The sequence below is a fragment of the Schistocerca nitens genome, chromosome 9 (genome assembly GCF_023898315.1).
Source record: "Schistocerca nitens isolate TAMUIC-IGC-003100 chromosome 9, iqSchNite1.1, whole genome shotgun sequence".
Taxonomy (NCBI): domain Eukaryota; kingdom Metazoa; phylum Arthropoda; class Insecta; order Orthoptera; family Acrididae; genus Schistocerca; species Schistocerca nitens.
In genome coordinates, this window is record NC_064622.1 from 516553487 (window position 1) to 516579665 (window position 26179).

Genomic DNA, 26179 nt, shown 5'->3' on the forward strand with positions numbered 1-26179 from the left:
GCATTTGTAAAGAGGTGGAGGAAAACATGGTTAAAGGAAAAACTGACTTGGCCTACAGAACAATAAAACAAAACTTTGCTAAACGGAAAGTAAAATCTTCAGGAACTATAAAGAACAAAGAGGGCAAGGTACTATTTGGATATGACACGCTGAAGAGATGGCAAGAATACATTGAAGAGCTATATCAAGGAGACCCTCTAACAGATAATATGTTAGAATTAAGCGAAGAAGTAGAGAAAGAAGAACTAGGGGACACAATTCTGAAAGATGAATTTGAAAAAGCACTAAAAGAACTACCAGATAAGAAAGCGGTAGGTGTTGATGATATACCTTCTGAACTAATTAAGAAATCAGGAGACAAAATGAAAGCTACATTACTGCAACTCATACAGAAAATATACAAAACAGGTGAAGTTCCTGAAGACTATCAGAAATGCATCATATTCCCCATACCTAAGAAAGCATCTACTATGGACTGTGAAAACCATCGAACACTCAGTCTTCTTTCACACGCATCAAAAATTCTAATAAGAATAATTTTGAAAAGAGTTGAAAACCAATTGAATAGCACTCTAAGTGAAGACCAATTCGGTTTTAGAAGCGGTGTAGGGACGAGGGAAGCAATCTTATCTTTAAGACTAATAATTGAGAAACAAATTTCCAAAAACAAACAAGTATTTATAGCCTTCGTAGACCTCGAAAAGGCATTTGACAATGTTGTATGGCCAGAAATGTTTAGAATTCTGAAGAAGGCTGGTCTGAAATATAATGACAGAAGGATAATCTTTAAAATATACCAAAATGAAACAGCCTTAGTTAAGAAGGAAAACAAAGAAGAAACAGCAAGAATAAGGAAAGGAGTGAGACAGGGATGCCCACTATCTCCAGTAATTTTCAACGCATATATCCAAGAAGCAATAGATAAAATAAGAGAGAATATTGAAGTAGGAATAAAACTTAACGGAATGAAAATAGATATGTTGCGATATGCAGATGATATCGCCATAATTACAGAAAGGAAAGAAGATTTAGAAGCCGCACTCAATGAAATGGAAAACACCTTAAAAGAACAGTATGGAATGAAAATAAATAAGAAAAAGACTAAAGTGATGGTGAGTGGCGCCCTGAACTACAATGAACCCATACGAATAACAATAAAGGGAGAGAAACTAGGGCAGGTTACAGAATTTAACTACTTAGGTAGCAAAATAACAGCAGATGGAAGGAGCAAAAGTGACATTAAAAACAGAATACAACTTGCCAAAATAGCATTCAATGGAAAAAGAAACTTACTGACGAGTAGAAATGTTAGTTTAGACGTAAGAAAGAGAGTCATGAAAACCTATGTGTGGAGTACAGCCCTTTACGGATGTGAAACTTGGACTAGTGGAAAAGAAGAAAAGAGAAGATTAGAGGCATTCGAAATGTGGTGCTACCGGAGAATGGAAAAAATCAGCTGGCGAGACAAGGCTACAAACGAAGATGTCCTCAGAAGAGTGAAAGAAAACAGATCTCTTTGGCGAAATATACAGAAAAGAAGAATAACCTTCATAGGTCACATTTTACGGCATAACAATTTCATTAAGAGAATATTAGAAGGAATCATTGAAGGAAGAACTCGCCGAGGACGACCTAGATTAAGCTACATTCAACAAGTAATAACCTCCTCAGATCCTCTACCCTCTAAATTTAATTTTGCTAAAAAAAATTGCGTTTTATTTGATGTTATGGTTGATATTAGCAAGGAAACGTTGTTCTTTCAAAAAATTTTTGATTGGTTTTTTTGAGAATCTGATGTGTCCTATCCGACACACGTGTACAAAGCCTTTTGTAGAACAGTGACAAATATTATTTCGTGGTTTTAAAATGCTCACATACCGAGCATTAGTATTTGCGTCAAACATTATGCGCGTTAAGGTAACACAAAATGTAAATAACTTTACATAGATGGGTACTTACAATATCTCGACATCATTTTGTCCGCCTTTTCACGCATGCACTCAGGAAACAAAGCTCACACTCGTCACTTTACGCGCCAGACCGCTAAAACTCACAGGATTCCATGCTGACATCTCGCAGACGTCTGGGAAACAACTTAGACATGTGTCTCTGGCGTTACATCGGAGCTGTGGCTAAACAAAGTTCACCAATTTGGTGTGTCGTATACGACACGCGGGATCTGAGGAGGATAAATGACATCGGGTGCCAGACCTATGCAGATATGAAGAAGAAAGTTGACAAAAGAACGGAATGGCGTGCTGCTGCCAACCAACCTGTGGGTTGATAACCGAAGAAGAAGAAGATTTGCGCACAGCTATCATACTAGATCTGCGAGACTTTGTGATCAGATTATGATGCGGTGTCGGGCACTTAACCTCTGATGTGAGGCACTGTGGCACATGCTATCTGTGTAGCCGATGAAGCAGACACAGAGCAGAGTGGCAGACACGTCACCTGTGTGGCCGCAACCAGCCTAACAGGGCGGAGAAGCATTCACACCACAATAGTGGAAGTTCCGTAGAAAGAGCGAAATTACGTTTCACTTCGTGTCCAAATATGTTGAGAAAATTTCTGAGGGCACCGAAGCAAGCGCAAGTCCTTCTGCATGTGGCGACAGTGCTCTCTCTCCAGTTGAGACGATCATCCGAAATTATACGCAAGTGCTTCACTGTCTTTGATATGGCGGTAGAACACCGTCGAGAAGAACAGCAGAGGATTGTTCCCAGGATTATTAATTTCCAATGTAGGCCTCATGCTACCATTATTAGCGGGTATTTTGCACGTAGTTCAAGACCCCAGGTCTTGCGCTCCTCTTACCATTGAAGACAGGCGATCATTCATCCAGCGATAACAATATTGGTACTGTTGTGTCTAGGAATCCTGCTAGACGATCAATCAAACAACTCGTTCCAATGAGTTTTATTACAACAAGACACGTACAAATGCTTAACATTGATCCTACTACAAACATCTGTCTACTGAACTGCAGTGACTGATGATATCTTACTGCGCTATGCAGAGGTTGCTAATGATTGAGGCTACGATGCGTCGGCTAGCGAAGTGGATAACGTTGAAGCTGCTATCCGAGTGGGCCGTCAGAGTCGGACGCGGCGCTTATGCCCTCTTCACCTGGGGGCCGCTGCTGGCGTGTTATCGTCCTAGAGGGAGATCGGTCAGCATGCGATTGGTTGACCTCTTCTCACCACCATCTCTACTCTTTCGTTCCCGACTGTGGTGCCGGAGCTGACTTTACGCTGTAACAGATACCTCAGGTCGGGCACTTTGCTGTCTGTTCGACAAGCGGACTCCTTAAATCACCGAGCGAGGTGGCGCAGTGGTTAGACACTGGACTCGCATTCGGGAGGACGACGGTTAAATCCCGCGTCCGGCCATCCTGATTTAGGTTTTCCGTGATTTCCCTAAATCGCTCCAGGCAAATGCCGGAATGGTTCCTTTCAAAGGGCACGGCCGACTTCCTTCCCCGTCCTTCCCTAATCCGATGAGACCGATGACCTCGCTGTCTGGTCTCCCTCCCCAAAACAACCCAATCCAACCCAACTCCTTACATCAGGCTAGTGTCTGAAAATGTTTTGCTGACGCAGTTTTGTATGCAGTGTGTCAAAGTTGGTGGGCTCTGAGCACTATGGGACTCAACTGCTGAGGTCATTAGTCCCCTAGAACTTAGAACTAGTTAAACCTAACTAACCTAAGGACATCACACACATCCATGCCCGAGGCAGGATTCGAACCTGCGACCGTAGCGGTCTTGCGGTTCCAGACGGCAGCGCCTTTAACCGCACGGCCACTTCGGCCGGCCAAAGTTGGTATCAAACGCTTTGTTGAAGTCTACTAGGTCAACACTGCGGCCTCACTGTTGTGTGTGGCCTGTGTCAGATCGTCATTTACTTTAATTAAAAAATGGTTCAAGTGGCTCTGAGCACTATGGGACTTAACATCTGAGGTCATCAGTCCCCTAGTACTTAGAACTACTTAAACCTAACTAACCTAAGGACATCACACACATCCATGCCCGAGGCAGGATTCGAACCTGCGACCATAGCAGTCGCGCGGTTCCGGACTGCAGCGCCTAGAACCGCGTGGCCACCGCGGTCGGCTACTTTAATTAATGCAATGTTTGTGCATTGGTGTTTACTAAATTCGGTCTCACATCTGCCATATAAGTTGAATCTGGGTAACTACTCAGTAAATTGGACGTGAACGATATATTCCAGGGCTTCGGATATGGTGGTAAAAATGCTTCCGAAGTGATAAACGGAAGCTGATTGTGGGTTTTGTGTTTTATGCTGGTATTACACAAACAGAATCTGTTTGACAAATATTATTTGTGAAATAAAACTTGATAGTTTAATAAGGAACTTCTTCAAAGTTAGACCTTGGTCTAATTTTCTTTGATCAATTCTAGTGCCTCCCCTTCGATTTGATTAAAGAAAGCTTTCGTCTTTTGTTTACTGCGTGGACAATTGTAGCCGCTTCTAACGCTGTTTCGATCCTTATTGTTCATCGAAGTGCTTTGAAATTTACATGGTGCGTGGTATCCGCAAGGACAATGGTAGAAATGTTCGAGGCAGACGAGACATTTTACGATGTTCGACATACCGAATACAAAAAAAAGAGTTACGTGGAGGTGAAAGGGACCAAGAAATTACGGAGGTCATTAGCCACTAGGTAAGGCCGGCATGCACTCCCGATGACGTACCTACATCTACACTCTGCGATCAACAGTGAAGTGCATGGCAGAGGGTACGTCCCACTGTATCAGTTATTAGGGATTCTTCCCGTTCCATTCACGTATGCAGCGCGAGAAGAAATAATTGTTTGAATGCCTCTCTGTGTGCTATACTTAATCTAATCTTATCCTCACGATCCATATGATAGCGACATGTAGGGGGTTGTAGTATATTTCTAAAGTCATTATTTATAGCTGGTTGTTGAAACTTTCTTAGAGGACTTTGTCCATCTGTCTTCAAGAATCTACCAGTTCAGTTCCTTCAACATCGACTCTCTCCAGCGGGTCAGAGAAACCAGTGACTGTTCGTGCTACCCTTCTCTGTATAATTCAACATCCTCGGCTAGTCCTATTTGGTACAGGTCCCACACACTTGAGCAATATTCTAAGACGGGCCGCACGAGCAAGCAATCTGCTTTGTTGATTGATTACATTTCCCTGTTATTTTAAAAGTAAACCCAAGTCTACTTAATACCAGTCTAGACACACTGCATAGAAAACTGCGTCAGCAAAAAATTTTCAGACACTAGACTGATGTAAGATGTCTGCCTACCGAACAGACAGCAACGAATTGTCTGTGGGAATGAAAAGTTGTCCTGAAAGCATATTCTCACTGGGGAGAGCTCTGGCCCTATTACTGTCCTTTTCGTATGTCAGTGACATGTCGTCGGTTCTGTTCTCCTGTAAGCATCATTTCTATTCTGGCGACCTGTAGACACGCCTACGTGCCAGACCTGAAGGTATCTGTTACGGCGTAAGGTCAGCGCCGGCACGCCAGGCGGGAACGAGAGAGAACAGATGGGTGTGACAAGAGGTCAGCCAGTCGCACGCTGAGCGATCTCCCTCCAGGACGACAACGCGTCGGCAGCGGTCCCTAGGTGAGGAGGACATAAACACCGCGCCCGGCTGGTGGAGGCTTTACCCATGGGTGAGCCAAGCCTGTGTGATAGTTACACTTGGTGTCCCTACGAAGCCTTACATCAAGTATCAGTTTATAGATTACAACTGTGACTCACTAATATTATATTCATAGGATGCTATTTTTGAAGAGCACAGTTTTATATTTCTTAGCATGTACAGCAAGCTGCCAGTCATTACATCACATTGAAATCATATATAGAGATGTAATTGCATGTTTTTTTACAGCTTCGTCAAACTGTACTTCGTTGTAGGTAGCTGCACATCTGAGAAAAACCTAAGGTTACTGTTAATATCGTTCGCAATATCATTGACATAGAATATGAACTGCAGAGGAACAAAACACATTTCCCTGGGGTACACCCGAAATGGCTTCTACATCTCTCGATGGCTTTCCGTCCAAGGTAACGTGCTTCGTCCTCTCTACCAAGAAAGCCTCAATCGGGTAAGAAATTTCGTCTGATATCCCATATGATCGGACTTTTGATAATAAGCGTAGGTGTGGTACTGAGTGAAATACTTTTCGGAAATACTGCGTTTTTCTGACTGCCTTGATACATGGCTTCCAGAATGACTTGTGAGAAAAATGTGACTTTGGTTTCACAAGATATATGTTTTCGTGATTCAAGCTTGTTGGTATGGAGAAAGTTGTTCTGTACCAGATACTTCATTACGTTTGACCTCAGACAAATGGATGTCAAGGATAATGTGCGGTAGTTATTTAAATCACTTCTGCTACCCTTTCTGTAAACAGAAGTGACCTCTGCTTTCTTGCAACTGCTGGGCAGAGTGTTTTGTTCGACTGATCTACGGCAGATTGTAATTAAGAGAGGGGCTAACTCAGCCGCGAACTGGGGTTCCATCGGGCCTTAGGGCTTCGTTCAGTCTTAACGATTTCAGCTGTTTATCAGATTCACTAATATATATTTCAGTCATCACTTCAGTGGTGCGAGAATTAAGTTGCGGCGTTACACCTGGGTTGTCCATTGTAAAGGGACATTTGAAATCAAGAGTTAAGCATTTCTGATTTTTCTTTGCCACCATCAATTTCAGTTCCAATCTCATCCATGAGTAACTGAAGATTTTGGTGTCACTAACAGCCTTTACGTATGACAAGAATTTGTTTGTGTTTTGTGAAAGATCATTTGACAGTATTCGGGTACGGCATTCACTGAAGGAGTCGCGCATTGCACTCTCGACTACCCAACGCGCTTCATTCTATAAAGGAAAAGATCAATGGCCTCCACAAGAGCCAGTCTAATAAGAAGACAAAAGTACATACAGACACTAAATACATATTTATTTATGCAAATAATGTCCACGTAACATATAAATATGTAATATATATTAGATATTAACTAGAAATGATACGAACTACGAGCAAAACTGAAACCAGCCGCAAGTCTACTGTTTCCGACCGCTAAAGTTTTTGGACCTGTCCACCGCGGCTGACAAAAGTGTCAGAAACACTGACAGTGGGAGTCACAGGGGCGCTCCCACCTTCGACGATGTGTGTGTCGTAGGTGCGTTTGCTTACTGTTTGTTAGCAGTTGTGGTTGTCTAGCCAGGGCACATTCCCAGCACCATTATAAAATGTCTTAAAGTCGTCTCTAATCGTTCTCACATACACTGCAGTTACAGAGTCAGATCAGCAACCTGTAGGTTGCATTTCCCAGGCCCAAGGTCAGCTACCAAGGAAGAAAACAAAATACAGTGTTGTTCCTTTGGTGGCTACCAGGACACTGAAGCCGGTGACTGCTTTCACAAACTGCCGTGCGAGACCAACGTCTGTAGGTGGCTTCTCTGCCTCCTCCCGGCACACAGGTAGTGATATAAATGGCGTGGGTCTTGCGGGGGGCTTGAGAATGCAATGGGTGGGTGGGGACTCGTTAGAGGCGCTACAGCCGTCTACCTCTACCTCCGGTATGATCTGGACGGCCTTCAAGGGGCGCGGATTGATGTGTAGTACTTGTAAAGCGACGTGTACAAATAACTTTATATATGTAATACGAACGACATTCAATAAGTAATGAAAAACAGTTTTTTTCTCAGCCCATTTCGATTGAAAGAATGCGGAGTTAGTTGTCGGACATGGTGGAATGTTCCCCCTTCAACACCTTTAGCTTCATAAATTTCCGATAGGTTGCGGCGCTAAACGTGGCCTTCAAAATGGCGTCTGTGACAGAGGTGCGTTCCCAGCAGAGAACTGTCACTAAGTTTCTTTTGGCGGAAAACCAGAGCATCGCAGATATTCATATCGACTTGCATGGTGTTTACGGAGGCCTGACAGTGAATGAAAGCAAGGTGAGTCGTTGGGCGAGGCGTCTGTCGTCATAGCAACAAGGCTGCGCAGACCTGTCGGATTTCCGCATGCCAGACGGCCGCACACACCTGTCACTCCTGCAGTGCCATCCTCAGGAAACTGAAGAAACGACTTCAGCGCGTTCGTCGGCACAACGATTCTCCCATAAACATTTCTTAATACCTGTATTGTGCGGAAAACAGTTATTTACCAGCCGATATTTCTCGTTTAGTGCTTCATAAAGAGCGTCACATATTTCTGGTATTATTTTCGGCAATGAGCACTGCGGTAATTCGAGTGCTACACTGTAAACCAGAGTGGATTACTCCTGTTGCAAGACATAGCCGTGAAACACACAGCTTCAACCAGGTACGTGTCCTTTTTCTTTTCTTCTGCTCCTCTTCGAACGTTACATACAATGCAGTTCTGTTACACGCAATTGCAGAACACAGTAGTAAGTTTTCGTCATCAATTCTGAAGGAACTATGACGTCAAAGCTCTTTGTCAAACGATGTTTGATAACTGTTTAGTACCCCTATCTGCGTCACGTCAAATATCCTTGTCAAAGGAAATGTGGGGAATATTTGATCACAGTTCTTTGTCAAAAAAAATTTCATAGTCCGGTACCAGCCTTAGGGAGAGGTCAGACTCTGCTTGTTTCCGAGTGAGCGTGATATATTCCATTCAGGAAAGAATCATTAAATACGTCTGTTTGACCATAAAATGCGGAAATTAATTCAACATTCTGTAAAGTGAGCTTTATGAGCGATGGTGGTATGAACTGTGTCGTTTCCTTAGTGTTGTTGAGGATGAGAGTGACAGGCAGGCGAAACGCAAACTGAAGTTCTCAGTATCCTCAGAGCCCGTCACTCTCTGTTAGTGATGGGACAGCGGCAAAGCCGAACACAAAAGACGAAGCCTAACGCTGGGGTAACATTGTGTAGCTTTCTGTGTTTCCATAAACTTAGTTCAGTGTGTATATTACTTGTACGTCATATGTCTTAACTGTATTAATGTATTAGTAGAGATATAGTCCTTTGTGTGTTCCTGACACGAAATAATAATAATAATAATAATAATAATAATACGAACAGAGAGGGAGGGAGAGAGTGAACTACAGAGCTGGGACGTACGACAGCAACAGGAAAAGCTTTCCTCCTGTCGCAGAAACAGAGCTGGCATTAAAAACATTTTGTTTTCGTTATCAGGAGAAAGAAAACTGGCGTTCTACGGATCGGAGCGTGGAATGTCAGATCCCTTAATCGGGCAGGTAGGTTAGAAAATTTAAAAAGGGGAAATGGATAGGTTGAAGTTAGATATAGTGGGAATTAGTGAAGTTCGGTGGCAGGAGGAACAAGACTTGTGGTCAGGTGACTACAGGGTTATAAACACAAAATCAAATAGGGGTAATGCAGGAGTAGGTTTAATAATGAATAGGAAAATAGGAATGCGGGTAAGCTACTACAAACAGCATAGTGAACGCATTATTGTGGCCAAGATAGATACGAAGCCCACACCTACTACAGTATTACAAATTTATATGCCAACTACCTCTGCAGATGACGAATAAATTGAAGAAATGTATGATGAAATAAAAGAAATTATTCAGATTGTGAAGGGAGACGAAAATTTAATAGTCATGGGTGACTGGAATTCGAGTGTAGGAAAAGGGAGAGAAGGAAACATAGTAGGTGAATATGGATTGGGGCTAAGAAATGAAAGAGGAAGCCGCCTGGTAGAATTTTGCACAGAGCACAACATAATCATAGCTAACACTTGGTTTAAGAATCATGAAAGAAGGTTGTATACATGGAAGAACCCTGGAGATACTAAAAGGTATCAGAATTTAAGGAGATGGGACCTGGATAAACTGAAAGAACCAGAGGTTGCACAGAGTTTCAGGGAGAGCATAAGGGAACAATTGACAGGAATGGGGGAAAGAACTACAGTAGAAGAAGAATGGGTAGCTTTGAGGGATGAAGTAGCGAAGGCAGCAGAGAATCATGTAGGTAAAAAGACGAGGGCTAGTAGAAATCCTTGGGTAACAGAAAAAATATTGAATTTAATTGATGAAAGGAGAAAATATAAAAATGCAGTAAATGAAGGAGGCAAAAAGGAATACAAACGTCTCAAAAATGAGATCGTCAGGAAGCGCAAAATGGCTAAGCAGGGATGGCTAGAGGACAAATGTAAGGGTGTAGAGGCCTATCTCACTAGGGGTAAGATAGATACTGCCTACAGGAAAATTAAAGAGACCTTTGGAGATAAGAGAATGACTTGTATGAATATCAAGAGCTCAGATGGAAACCCAGTTCTACGCAAAGAAGGGAAGCAGAAAGGTGGAAGGAGTATATAGAGGGTCTATACAAGGGCGATGTACTTGAGGACAATATTATGGAAATGGAAGAGGATGTAGATGAAGATGAAATGGGAGATATGATACTGCGTGAAGAGTTTGACAGAGCACTGAAAGACCTGAGTCGAAACAAGGCCCCCGGAATAGACAACATTCCATTGGAACTACTGACGGCCTTGGGAGAGCCAGTCCTGACAAAACTCTACCATCTGGTGAGCAAGATGTATGAAACAAGCGAAATACCCTCAGACTTCAAGAAGAATATAATAATTCTAATCCCAAAGAAAGCAGGTGTTGACAGATGTGAAAATTACCTAACTATCAGTTTAATAAGTGACAGCTGCAAAATACTAACACGAATTCTTTACAGACGAATGGAAAAACTAGTAGAAGCCAACCTCGGGGAAGATCAGTTTGGATTCCGTAGAAACACTGGAACACGTGAGGCAATACTGACCTTACGACTTATCTTAGAAGAAAGATTAAGGAAAGGCAAACATACGTTTCTAGCATTTGTAGACTTAGAGGAAGCTTTTGAAAATGTTGACTGGAATACTCTCTTTCAAATTCTAAAGGTGGCAGGGGTAAAATACAATGAGCGAAAGGCTATTTACAAATTGTACAGAAAGCAGATGGCAGTTATAAGAGTCGAGGGACATGAAAGGGAAGCAGTGGTTGGGAAGGGAGTAAGACAGGGTTGTAGACTCTCCCCGATGTTATTCAATCTGTATATTGAGCAAGCAGTAAAGGAAACAAAAGAAAAATTCGGAGTAGGTATTAAAATTCATGGAGAAGAAATAAAAACTTTGAGGTTCGCCGATGACATTGTAATTCTGTCAGAGACAGCAAAGGACTTGGAAGAGCAGTTGAATAGAATGGACAGTGTCTTGAAAGGAGGATATAAGATGAAAATCAACAAAAGCAAAACATGGGTAATGGAATGTAGTCTAATGAAGTCGGGTGATGCTGAGGGAATTAGATTAGGAAATGAGACACTTAAAGTAGTAAAGGAGTTTTGCTATTTGGGGAGCAAAATAACTGATGATGGTCGAAGTAGAGAGGATATAAAATGTAGATTGGCAATGGCAAGGAAGGCGTTTCTGAAGAAGAGAAATTTGTTAACATCGAGTATAGATTTAAGTGTCAGGAAGTCATTTCTGAAAGTATTTGTATGGAGTGTAGCCATATATGGAAGTGAAACATGGACGATAAATAGTTTGGACAAGAAGAGAATAGAAGCTTTCGAAATGTGGTGCTACAGAAGAATGCTGAAGATTAGATGGGTAGATCACATAACTAATGAGGAAGTATTGAATTGGATTGGGGAGAAGAGAAGTTTGTGTCACAACTTGACCAGAAGAAGGGATCGGTTGGTAGGACATGTTCTGAGGCATCAAGGGATCACCAATTTAGTATTGGAGGGCAGCGTGGAGGGTAAAAATCGTAGAGGGAGACCAAGAGATGAATACACTAAGCAGATTCAGAAGGATATAGGTTGCAGTAGGTACTGGGAGATGAAAAAGCTTGCACAGGATAGAGTAGCATGGAGAGCTGCATCAAACCAGTCTCAGGACTGAAGACCACAACAACAACAACATCTTGGTAGCTGTTGGGTAGTAATGAAGGCCAAGCGAAAAATACGTACATTGCCTAGCAAAAAACTTGAATCCCCTATAAGAAGTAATTGTACGTGTACACACCATCGGCGGGTGTGTAAATGATTCAAGCTGGAGTTCTCCGTGGCAGGCAGAAAGGCCCCTATAGTGCACTGGTGTTCATACCATTTGGGGTTGTAACTGTGTCCGGCAAGGTACGCAAGGGCCATGATCATAATCGGATGTTGACTGGTCGCTGTCAGGGACGTAGGGATGCTGCATGTTCGTGTGACCCAGCGTTATGCGCACCCAGCAGAGTTGGAATGGAATGTGGCCTCCTCATGTGTCTCCCTATGGCTGGCTTCTCGAACCGTGCAGTCTCCAGTTTTATGAGGCGTTCGGATCTGATAGTGACCCGATGTTTTACGGCATGGGAACACAAGGGCAGGCACACACGCCGTCAAGGTTGCGCTCAACAGAAGTGCGCCCACCATAAGCGACGATACCGTAGTGCGCACGGAGCACAGACTTGCGTGTTTCTTTTCACTTCCGCAAACGCCAGTGACCTAGCAGTTGTAGTGTCAAAATTGCGTGGTGAAGCTAAGATTTGCAGTTTCCGTTGGTAGCGCCGATTACGTCAGCATTTCCTCTCACACGTCTCTCCCCACAGCCGACCAATGTTCTCACTTAGATTTTTGCTCATCATATTCATCAAATGTTTTTGAAGAATGTCGATGTGAAGAAATAGCACACTAGTTGCGTTAAAAATCGTTTTTTAATGCAACTGGTGTTCTGTTTCTTCACATTAGTACTCTTGTTATTCTATTCACACCGCCACCTCCAAGTCCAACCGGAGTTCTTTTGTGCCACGTAAGAGAGAAGGATTGGACGTCATGTAAACTCAAAAAGTAGTAAGATTCCTTCACGCAGTAAAAATAAAACTATCTCCTACAACAATTTCAAAAGAACGACTTCAAATATTTTCCAAAAATTATGAAAAAAATATAAAATAAAAAGATTTACTCTCGATATTGACTTTTCGATTTCGATACATCGGGGGAAACTGTGCCACTAGTACATATCGATATTTTTTGTAAGAGATATCGACTATAGATAGCTTTTGGATAAATTCGATCTATCGATATTTTATTAACAGTCCTACCCTGCACTACTGGCAGGAGACTTAACAGCGGACGGACTACGGAATTCCCATCACACGCATGGGCTGCCATCAGTACCACGACCAAACGACTGACTGAGTGGGAAGCGTGGACTGCTGACGAATGGCGTCGCATTGTGTTCAGCTATGGTGAACTGCGGCTCTGACCTTCCCTGGACGGCCATCGTCGGAGGAATATGGAGGCGACCTGAGCAGAAGTCGTAGTCGTACTCTTCCATTGCTTCGGAGAGGCACTCCGCTGTTGCTCCTGGTGGCACGGTGTGAGGAACCTTTGAGTATAACTGCGGCTCACTGCTGTGACAGACGGAACTATGACGGCACAACGGTACGTCATAGACATAGTGCGCTCTAATGCGTTACCTCTCGAACCGCTGTACAGAGCTATAATTTTTTAAAGGACAATGCTTGTTTCATGGCCAGTGACTCCATGAACTGTGTATGTCATTCAAAGGTGTTCCCGCGGCTAGCAAGATCCAACTGTCACCGATAGAACGTGTATGGGACCAGCCCAGAAGTCAACTTCATCCAAGCGTCATTATACAGGATATCAAGGACCAGTTTCTGGCTCGCCTCAGGAGTGGTTACAACGGCTTTGTGACACACTTTCTAACCGAATTAGTGGGTGCATGCAAGCCATAGGGGGCGCACGCTCGTACTGATAAGCTGCGTGATACCCCCACTTTACTAAATCTCATGAAGTGTTTCAGTTTAGTTAGTGAGTCCGAAGAAGATAGCATGAAAGGCGTACACTATGATTGCCTGTGCTTTTCCACCCTAAATTTACAGAGATTAAGACAATCCGGTCTTAGGTTATCTTAGTGAGTTGTCGCGTAGTATTTACTCCTACCTGCTTTTCCTCAAAGATCTCGTAGCTATGTTCCCTGCAGAGGAAATTTCAGCGCCATAGGAACCTCTGGGAAGTGCAGTTCTACACTGTGTAGTTCTAAGTCACGACGCGGGAAGCTGTATTACTTGATATACGGTTCATCGATATCCTTGTAATGTGTTTATTTACGAAAACGCAGTAATCTGATAATAATAAAACAATATACCACTTATTAACTCGTAATTTCTTTAGAGACTGGTCTGACGACAGAGCTAGTTGGGGAAGCTTCGTATCTGCGAGAGGCGACTATGGCACGCAGTCTAGATCTCGTACTTACAATCGTTAAACATCGTAAAAGTTCGTACAATTTCGTTATCTTAAACACTGTTCCTTTTTTTATTGAAACAACTGCTTACTTACGTCGTAATATTGCTCTAATAAAGTGTTTACGACCATTAGACTTCTGCTAACATTTGAAGAGGGAAAAGTGGCTTTTATGTGATTTCCCTTTGCGTTTTGCGCTAAATTAACTGTCTTTCTCGCGGCTAGAGACAGCGCCTCACCACTGGACACGCCAGATGGTCCACCAACTACTTCAGCCACCGTGGGAACTGAAATCTTACTTCTCCTTATGAATCTTGCAGTACTAACTGAGCTCGTTAAATGCTACTGATGATTGTAGATGCGATATGAAATATAAACCTGGAAAATAAGGAAATAAAATGTGGTTTGAAAATAAGGGATAGTTCACAAGGTGACCGCATAACGCAAAGTTCTTTACAAATTTGACTCGATTCTGTAACCACTGAAATATCATCGCATGCCCGTGAACCTTTGAAGTTTCATTTGTTTTCTCCTTCTCCTCCGGGTACGTAACATTTTTTACCAGGCAGTGTATCTCTGTTTGTGCAGCCTCTTAAAAGAGTCGTGTTGTGTGCTATCCACAAAAAAATTATCTATTTATTGCCTACGTCACTTTTATTTTAAAGACGAGAACGATTTTCAGTTCGTATTACAATACCATGAGGTGAATTTCGATTATTTTACTTCGCAGAGCATCTAACAATAAAATCGTTTTTAAAGTAGAAGAGACGGGAGGTGTAAAGAGATGTTTCCTTTTTTTAGCATTGCGCAATCACGCGCAGGTCTTGACAGACAGTTATGGAAGAGTACTAGGAGGGTGGCGGGGGGGGGGGGGGGGGGACGTTACGATGCCTAATACGGTGTACGAAAATCGCGTTGGCACTGAAAATAGTTTACAGTCGTGTCGTAATGGATAAATACAGGTCCTGTATAATTTTCAAGGGAATCTTATACCATTCTTTCCGCAAATAATCGGCAAGTTCGGGTAACTACGCAGAGATGGATAGCGATCACGCTCCGTTCTCTCCAAAGGAGACCACAGAGGCTCAATTATATCGAGACCTGGTGACTGTGGTACCCGCAGGAGCTCGCAAAACCAGTGCCGGGCGATGCGAGTTGTGTGAACAGTGGCCATGTCGCGTTGGAACGCAGCATCACCACTGGGGAACAAATATTGCGCCGTGGGATGGAAACGATCCGCCAAAGTGGTTACAGAAGCCTTGGCAGTCACGCTGCCAGGTAGACAGTGTAGATTAACCATGGGGCCGTGGAATACCACGGTACGGCTGCTCGAATCATCATCGAAGGCCCCCTGTGTGTCACTCTTGGCACGTAAACTCAGCCAGAAGTTGGAAATAGTGTGATTCCTGACTTGTCCAACCTAATGACATTCTTCCTTTGCTGCATTGCTCCATTCCTTCGTTTAATGATTTCGATTTGCAAACATAAAATTGTATAACACCACTACCACATTTTACAGCCATTGTTGCTGTTAAATTCGACGTTAATTTTGCAAAGTAAGAGAGGCACGAATGGCCTCATACCTACTGTCTGTCTTATTCTGCCTTTCAGAGTGTAAGCCTCTCTCGTATTTATCCGTAGTGTGTCTGAAATAATGACTGACATTTCTGATTTTGTCTATGTTTTATTTATCAACATGATGTTACTACCTTTCACTAATTACATGTAGAGTTTGTTTATGTTTCAGTGTCATTTACGCCGGAAGGAGATCAGTTTAGTGACGTGTCGATCTGTGCACCATCCGGCCGCCAGTATGTGGGTCGAATCTTGCAGCCTACATTTTGTTTCAGCAAAGTCCGATTCATGTTTTCTAGTGTGATGCTAATTATTTTGCTGCACTGTATTTCGTACAAACACGGCCCGCCATCAGAAAACTTGTCTTCTGGCTACAAAAAATCATGAGTCTGTCGACTATCAACGCAGGTAACTAAATTACCTTAAATTGGCCATCTGCAGCAGAGGTAATTCAGAACTGATATTATTAGTTTTAATTAAGCTCTCCACATTCTGTTCCTACGCTGACTACCGTGATGTGTACCGAGTACCGAACACTCAAGGCTTCGGAAGAATGCGACATCAAAATTTCAGTCTAAATTTAAAAATCTTTCCCACTGATCGGACCACATTACACGTCCTCTTACTTTTCGCCACAATCTGTTTGAATGACTGTCCGTCACAATCACTCAACACACAGTTTCGTCCGTGTTGTGACTTAGAGGATGATGTTTTTCCTCTTTCCGTATATGCGGTACCTATCTTCGATATGGTGCCTCTTGAAACACAGAACAATTCGCCTACCTTAGTTACGGAAGCACCAACAATTAGGCCACGTTCGAACTGACTGAGCTCCGACATAATGCAATCACACCTTCACAAAATACTGTACTGACCACGACTGACACTTAGGAACGTACTGGAGCCACTGCGCAGGTCTCGTCCAGGTCAGATGCAACAGCGCGGCTTGCAGCCTTTTCTGACATCTCTATTTATATTCAGGTAGGCATTTTTCGTGGTGTTTCCATTCTTCTGTCCAGCACCTATATTTACACTATTGGCCATTAAAATTGCTACACCAAGAAGAAATGTAGATGATAAACGGGGACTCATTGGACAAATATATTATACTAGAACTGACATGTGATTACATTTTAACGCAATTTGGGTGCATAGATAATGAGAAATCAATACCCAGAACAACCACCTCTGGCCGTAATAACGGTCTTGATACGCCTTGGAGCTTGGGTGGAGTGTACAGGTACAGCTGCCCATGCATCAAGAGTAGTGATGAGCCAGTTGCTCGGCCACCGTTGACCAGACGTTTTCAAATCATGAGAGATCTGGAGAATGAGCTGGCTAGCGCAGCAGTCGAACATTTTCTGTATCCAGAAAGGCCCGTACAGGACCTGCAACATGCGGTCGTGCATTATTCTGCTAAAATGTAGGGTTTCGCAGGGATCGAATGGAGGGTAGAGCCGCGGGTCGTAACACATCTGAAATGTAACGTCCACTGTTCAAAATGCCGTCAATGCGAACAAGAGGTGACTGAGCCGTGTACCCAATGGCACCCTGTATCACCACGCGATGTGATACGCCAGTATGTTGTTGTTGTTGTTGTGGTCTTCAGTCCTGAGACTGGTTTGATGCAGCTCTCCATGCTACTCTATCCTGTGCAAGCTTCTACATCTCCCAGTACCTACTGCAACCTACATCCTTCTGAATCTGCTTAGTGTATTCATCTCTTGGTCTCCCTCTACGATTTTTACCCTCCACGCTGCCCTCCAATGCCAAATTTGTGATCCCTTGATGCCTCAAAACATGTCCTACAAACCGATCCCTTCTTCTAGTCAAGTTATGCCACAAACTTCTCTTCTCCCAAATCCTATTCAATACCTCCTCATTAGTTACGTGATCTACCCACCTTATCTTCAGCATTCTTCTGTAGCACCACATTTCGAAAGCTTCTATTCTCTTCTTGTCCAAACTGGTTATCGTCCATGTTTCACTTCCATACATGGCTACACTCCATACAAATACTTTCAGAAACGACTTCCTGACAAATCTATACTCGAGGTTAACAAATTTCTCTTCTTCAGAAACGCCTTCCTTGCCATTGCCAATCTACATTTTATATCCTCTCTACTTCGACCATCATCAGTTATTTTACTCCCTACATAGCAAAACTCCTTTACTAATTTAAGTCTCTCATTTCCTAATCTAATCCCCGCAGCATCACCCGATTTAATTTGACTACATTCCATTATCCTCGTTTGGCTTTTGTTGATGTTCATCTCATATCCTCCTTTCAAGACACTGTCCATTCCGTTCAACTGCTCTTCCAAGTCCTTTGCTGTCTCTGACAGAATTACAATGTCATCGGCGAACCTCAAAGTTTTTACTTCTTCTCCATGAATTTTAATACCTACTCCGAATTTTTCTTTTGTTTCCTTTACTGCTTGCTCAATATACAGATTGAATAAAAGCGGGGACAGGCTACAACCCTGTCTTACTCCTTTCCCAACCACTGCTTCCCTTTCATGCCCCTCGACTCTTATAACTGCCATCTGGTTTCTTTACAAATTGTAAATAGCCTTTCGCTCCCTGTATTTTACACCTGCCACCTTCAGAACTTGAAAGAGAGTATTCCAGTTAACATCGTCAAAAGCTTTCTCTAAGTCTACAAATGCTAGAAACGTAGGTTTGCCTTTCCTTAATCTTTCTTCTAAGATAAGTCGTAAGGTTAGTATTGCCTCACGTGTTCCAACATTTCTACAGAATCCAAACTGATCTTCCCCGAGGTCCGCTTCTACCAGTTTTTCCATTCGTCTGTAAAGAATTCGCGTTAGTACGAGGGCCGTTCAGAAAGTAACCTCCGGTTGATTTAAAAAAATACACCAAGTTAAGTAAAAATATTTTAATATATACATCTTACAACTACATCTTTGCACTATTTTTCTACATAGTCTCCATAGCGATTGAGGCACTTATCGTATCTCTTCACAAGCTTTGAAATTCCTTCTGCATAAAAATCACCCGCTTGTGCCTGGAGCCAGCCTGTGACCGCATCTTTGAGCTCTTCATCGTCATCAAACCGCTGTGACCCGAGCCATTTCTTCAAATGCATGAAGAGGTGATAATCACTTGGCGCCAGGTCTGGGCTGTAAGGTGGATGGTTGATAACGTCCCACTTGAAGGACTCAAGAAGGGCCGTTGTTCTGCGAGCACTCCTCTCTTCATCATGAACGTTTTCTCGTCCACTTATAAATAAACGTACCCATTCACGGACAACTCCTTCACTCATAACTCTTGGTCCGTACACGGCACAAAGCTCACGATGAATAGCTGCTAAAGAATATCCTTTGGCTGTAAAAAACCTTATGACAGCACGCACTTCACATTTGGCGGGGTTTTCTATTGCAGCACACATTTCAAACTGCCACAAAAACTAAACTAGCGCAGGTACGACGTTCACTCGACCACGGCTTGATGCCGACTGACCTGTTGAGTGCGTGAACGCACAGATGGCGTCGCTACTCCCCCCACAACCCGCACTGTGACCAATCGGAGGTTACTTTCTGAACCGCCCTCGTATTTTTCAGCTGTGACTTATTAAACTGATAGTTAGGTAATTTTCACATCTGTCAACACCAGCTTTCTTTGGGATTGGAATTATTATATTCTTCTTGAAGTCTGTGGGTATTTCGCCTGTCTCATACATCTTGCTCACCAGTTGGTAGAGTTTTGTCATGACTGGCTCTCCCAAGGCCATCAGTAGTTCTAATGGAATGTTGTCTACTCCCAGGGCCTTGTTTCGACTCAGGTCTTTCAGTGCTCTGTCAAACTCTTTACGCAGTATCTTATCTCCCATTTCATCTTCATCTACATCCTCTTCCATTTCCATAATATTGTCCTCAAGTACATCGCCCTTGTATAAACCCTCTATATACTCCTTCCACCTTTCTGCCTTCCCTTCTTTGCTTAGAACTGGGTTGCCATCTGAGCTCTTGATATTCATACAAGTGGTTCTCTTCTCTCCAAAGGTCTCTTTAATTTTCCTGTAGGTAGTATCTATCTTACCTCTAGTGAGACAAGCCTCTACATCCTTACATTTGTCCTCTAGCCATCCCTGCTTAGCCATTTTGCACTTCCTGTCGATCTCATTTTTGAGACGTTTGTATTCCTTTTTGCCTGCTTCATTTACTGCATTTTTATATTTTCTCCTTTCATCAATTAAATTCAATATTTCTTCTGTTACCCAAGGATTTCTATTAGCCCTCGTCTTTTTACCTACTTGATCCTCTGCTGCCTTCACTACTTCATCCCTCAGAGCTACCCATTCTTCTTCTACTGTATTTTTTTCCCCCATTTCTGTCAATTGTCCCCTTATGCTCTCCCTGAAACTCTGTACAACCTCTGGTTCTTTCAGTTTATCCAGGTCCCATCTCCTTAAATTCCCACCTTTTTGCAGTTTCTTCAGTTTCAATCTGCAGGTCATAACCAATAGATTGTGGTCAGAATCCACATCTGCCCCTGGAAATGTCTTACAATTTAAAACCTGGTTCCTAAATCTCTGTCTTACCATTATATAATCTATCTGATACCTTTTATTATTTCCAGGATTCTTCCAGGTATACAACCTTCTTTTATGATTCTTGAACCAAGTGTTAGCTATGATTAAGTTATGCTCTGTGCAAAATTCTACAAGGCGTCTTCCTCTTTCATTTCTTCCCCCCAATCCATATTCACCTACTATGTTTCCTTCTCTCCCTTTTCCTACTGACGAATTCCAGTCGCCCATGACTATTAAATTTTCGTCTCCCTTCACTACCTGAATAATTTCTTTTATCTCGTCATACATTTCATCAATTTCTTCATCATCTGCAGAGCTAGTTGGCATATAAACTTGTACTACTGTAGTAGGCATGGGCTTTCGGTCTATCTTGGCCACAATAATGCGTTCACTATGCTGTTTGTAGTAGCTAACCCGCACTCCTATTTTTTTATTCATTATTAAACCTACTCCTGCATTACCCCTATTTGATTTTGTATTTATAACCCTGTAATCACCTGACCAAAAGTCTTGTTCCTCCTGCCACCGAACTTCACTAATTCCCACTATATATAACTTTAACCTATCCAGTTCCATTTTTAAATTTTCTAACCTACCTGCCCGATTAAGGGATCTGACATTCCACGCTCAGATCCGTAGAACGCTAGTTTTCTTTCTCCTGATATCGACGTCCTCTTGCGTAGTCCCCGCCCGGAGATCCGAATGGGGGACTATTTTACCTCCGGATTATTTTACCCAAGAGGACGCCATCATCATTTAATCATACAGTAAAGCTGCATGTCCTCGGGAAAAATTACGACTGTAGTTTCTCCTTGCTTTCAGCCGTTCGCAGTACCAGCACAGCAAGGCCGTTTTGGTTAATGTTACAAGGCCAGATTAGTCAATCATCCAGACTGTTACCCCTGCAACTACTGAAAAGGCTGCTGCCGCTCTTCAGGAACCACATGTTTGTTTGGCCTCTCAACAGATACCCCTCCGTTGTGGTTGCACCTACGGTACGGCCATCTGTATCGCTGAGGCACGCAAGCCTCCCCACCAACGGCAAGGTCCATTGTTCATGGGGGGGACGCCAGTATGGCGAAGACAAATACACGCTTCCAACGTGCGTTCACCACGATGTCGCCAAACACGGATGCGACCATCATGATGCTGGAAACAGAACCTGGTTTCATCCGAAAAAATGATGTTTTGCCATCCGTGCACCCAGGTTCGTCGTTGAGTACACCATCGCAGGCGCTCCTGTCTCTGATGCAGTGTCAAGGGTAACCGCAGCCATGGTCTCCGAGCTGATAGTCCATGCTGCTGCAAACGTCGTCGAACTGTTCGTGCAGATGGTTGTTGTTTGCAAACGTCCCCATCTGTTGACTCAGGGATCGAGACGTGGCTACACGATCCGTTACAGCCATGCGGATAAGATGCCTGTCATCTCGACTGCTACTGATACGAGGCCGTTGGGATCCAGCACGGCGTTCCCTATTACCCTCCAGAACCCATCGATTCCATATTCTGCTAACAGTCATTGGATCTCGACCAACACGAGGAGCAATGTCGCGAAACGATAAACCGCAATCGCGAAAGGGTACAGTCCAAGATTTATCAATGGCGGAAACGTGATGGTACGCATTTCTCCTCCTTACACGAGGCATCACAACAACGTTTCACCAGGCAACGCCGGTCAACTGCTGTTTGTGTACGAGAAATCGGTTGGAAACATTCCTCATGTCAGCACGTTGTAGGTGTCGCCACCGGCGCCAACCTTGTGTGAATGCTCTGAAAAGCTTATCATTTGCGTATCATTGCATCTTCTTCCTGTCGGTTAAATTTCGCGTCTGTCGCACGCCATCTTCGTGGTGTAGCAATTTTAATGGCCAGTAGTGTATCTTCTTGTATACATTTCGTCAAAGTACGAAAGACGTGGTTTGCTTGTGCTCGTTATTGCAAACGGAAATTCGCCGACCGCTGGTGAAGGCTTGGGTGCGAGTCGTCTGTGTAGGACGGCTCGCACACGTCCTACGAACCTTACGCCTCCGAGCAGGGCGGAGGAATCGTGGCAGTGCAAACAAATTAGTGGCACGCAAACATACACTTTATTGCGCTTCGATCCTTAACTGAAGTTGTACAGCAACTTGTTGGATGTGCTTGCGGACAGATATAACTGAGCAGTGGCCTGTCAAGGCGTGCATTAGTGAGTACAATGTCAACAGTACAATGTCCGTCCTGGGCCCCGCACTGTCAATCACTGTAGTACACACTTGTCCCTATGAGGAGGAAATAGGTGACTCTACTTGTAGACTAAGCCTCGCAGGCAGTTCCCCACTACCCCACTACCAGAACTGTCGTATGCTAACGCCGATCATTGACCATCCGTTGCTGGCTGTGGCCGCCGCTTACCACAACGTGAAGGCCCGTCCATCCCGCTGGCGGCAGAGCGGAGTTTGCTGACTGGCCGCGCCTGTGGTTGGCGGCCAACTTCCAAGCGCCGCCCTTGGCGCCAGTCGCAAACGCCCTCAGCGCGCCAGCTCCTTTTGCTTCCATACGCGAGGACACAACAGAAGGATTGTAGATTCTTTTCTTTTCTTTAATTTCGAAATTAGCAGCTGACTTAAAATGGTATGACCCACAGGTAGACAGTCGTCCAAATCGTGCATCCAAAGACGAAAAGAAAGAGGAAGTGCACTACAGGGACTATCGGCGATTAAAAGTCTGTGAAACAAACGACACTATAAGCGTTACTGATCGCCTTGAAAGGTTAAAATACTAGGAAAGTCTTCTGGACCAAAAGTAAAATTGCAGTTGCAGTTCACAGTACTGTCTAGAGGGTGAAGAAAGAATATCACATTTGGCGGTAGGCAAGCGCTTCCTCATCCCAGTTTAAGACAAAAGTGTATCCAGCAAAACCCAGCCTGCCAATGGATTTAATAGAAATACGATTCCAAAAACGAAGTTCTGGCAACATTAACTGCGTGCAATCTGCTCCGTGCTGAAGCTGCCGCATTAGCTGAAGTGAGACTAAGTAATGGCGTCAGGAAGAGATATGCAGGCTAGCTAATGCTCGAGTTGCGTACGTGCCTTTTTTTCAGTTCAAGCTCCAAACTGTATCCAATTGACACCTCCACAGTGCGGTATCTTATGTAGTTTTGTATTTTTTCTGTTGCTGTTATCTTTAATTAAACATTAAGGCATAACATGAACTTAGAGAGCTGAACGAACATTTTGTTCCGTCCATGACACAAATAAAGTCAATAGAAAATAACAGTGGATACGGTAACATCGTCTCTGTCCAAGCAGATACAAAAAATACAGTACGTAGGCTACACAAGATTAAATGTTTCTCTACGTAGAATGATACCAGACAGTACATTTGATGTCCAGGCTTATCTTCACAGCCCCAGTACGTACACGCACGAGCATCGTTCACATTAGAGAAGATTTGACAGCGACCACCTTGCATTTCCAAACACTTCGCCACTCGCTGGATCATGCTTAGCCGGACTCTACGTAACACATCTGCACCCACCATTGCCGAAGCGGTATGGACGCGAGCTATTAGATTGTGTACACCTATGTGTGGAGTGCTATAAACCTGTTTCTTTAAGTGTCCCCACAGATAAAAATCTAGTGGATTAACGTCCGGGGAGAGTGGAGGCCAGAATGTTGGACCTTCACAATCAGCCCATGTCCCTCGAAATGCTTCGTTAAAATAATTACGCACATTCAAGTGTGGTGATGCACCATCATGCTGAAACCATAGCTGTGGCCGGCCACCAAACGGAACGTTTTGTAATGCGTCAGGCAAACTATTGCAAACAAATGTACGATGGCAATAGCGAAGGGCCCAAGAGGACCTTTCACGATTCCAGCACGCAAATTTACGCTAATGTCTGCCTGAAAGACAAGTTAACGGGTAACATGTAGACTCTGTTCCGATCTATAATGGCTGTTGTGAAGGTCGAAAATACCTTCTCGGGTGAAGCTATATTCGTCATTACATATCACGTTATTTATGAATTTTTCGTTATGTTCCACTTGGTGCAAAGACAATAAAGACCATTAACAAAGCTGTACTCGTCAAATGCAGTCCTCTGGCCGCTAGTATTGTATTAATGTGTAGTGATATGGATGCATTTCTTCATCGTACAACACTTCAACAACTAATCTTTTAGATATCTGGAACTGTCTTGCAATATCACGGGAAGATCGCCGAGGTGAGTGCGGAACGGTGTGAAGAGTTTCGTCCTCTGTTTTTGGAGTACGTCTAGTCTGTGTACGATCTCTGTTCATTACTTGTAGACGAAGATTACCGGATTTCTGAAGGCGTTGCTATAGGCGACGAAAAACGTTCTTATGGGGATGGAGCGTTTGAGGGTACCGTGCAGCATACACACGAGCAGCAGCAATAGCTTGGTTACCACGTGCATCCAGCACCAAAAGCACATCAGCGTAGCCATCCTTTCTATACTGCATCGGGAAGCGTCCTACAACTTTACAGGTTCTGTTATTCTTGTGCGCTGCGCAGTTAGTGGACGCATGCATGCAGTTTAGTGGCTCCTAATGTCTTCAGATAGACTATTGTCATGTAACAAAGTGATTTCCAGCTTATGAACGACGAGATCAAGGGAACGGAGGTCTAGAAACTAAAAAAAAAGGAACGTGATGAGGATTTGGGCCACAGCCCCATGGTGGATGTGGGTGCGGTGTCCCAGCAGTCAATTCAGTGAGCCACGACGGCTGGTACTGTAGTATGCAGTGCTACACGTTCCTCTGTACATTCCGAAGTATTGCAAGATGCGACAGTGTTGCCAGCTCCTAAATTTCGTACATGTGCTTTCAAAATACATCCGATCTGATTTTGCTAGATAATCTTTTGGAGGAATCGCATGTCAACCTTCAAGTGCGGCGTTTTTTCTTCACCCCATATGCAAATGGCCTGGTGGACAACGCTGGAAGCTCCTTAAGGCTGCTCGCACGTGATACAGTTCTCTACAGGGTGTTCGGGAAGTCCCGCTAGGAACGTCCAGGACTTGCACAGGGGAGAGAGTATATGATATTTTGAACGGGAACCCATGTCCAGAAATGTACTGTTTCCGTTCTACGACGGTTTCATTTCGGATGTTTAGCTCACCCACTTCTGCCTGAGAAACTGCATTAGGCGTGCCGCAGTGCAATTATTAGATAACAATTCGAAAGAAAACATAACGAAACATCCATTCATCACTTAGGCATATTTATCTGTATTAACACTTAAACATCATGTGTGTACATTGTTCCAAAACAAAAAAGAACCCAGCATACTGTATGTCCACATCAGCACAGATGCATTAAAACTGCGGCTCGATGTGGCGACCACCGACCTTGTTACAGACACTGCGTGTTCTGGTGCGCAGTCTCCATCGCACCTGGTGCCTCTTCAGTTTCTAGTGCAGCGGCCAGAATTCGTGCCAACAGATCTTCCTCTGTTTCCACGGGGAGTCTCGTGTATTAAACCCTGCACCCAACCCCACAAGAAGTACTCCTTAGGCGTTAAGCCCGGCGATCGTGGCGGCCAAGAGGATGGACCACCTAGTCTATCCATCTTTCACCGTATCGTCAGTTGAGATGTCTCCGAAGGGAGGTGGTGCATCATCGTGCTGAAACCGCACTTCCTAACGGACACTCAGTTAAGCAGCTTCCAAGAACGGTTCCAATACGTTTTGTAGGAAGATCAGGCATGCAGTGCTGAAATGTCTGAACACGCCTGGCAAGAGGATTTTCACCTGCCCAGACATGGCTGTTTCGCGAACTCAGAACACGGTCCCTAGTGAACT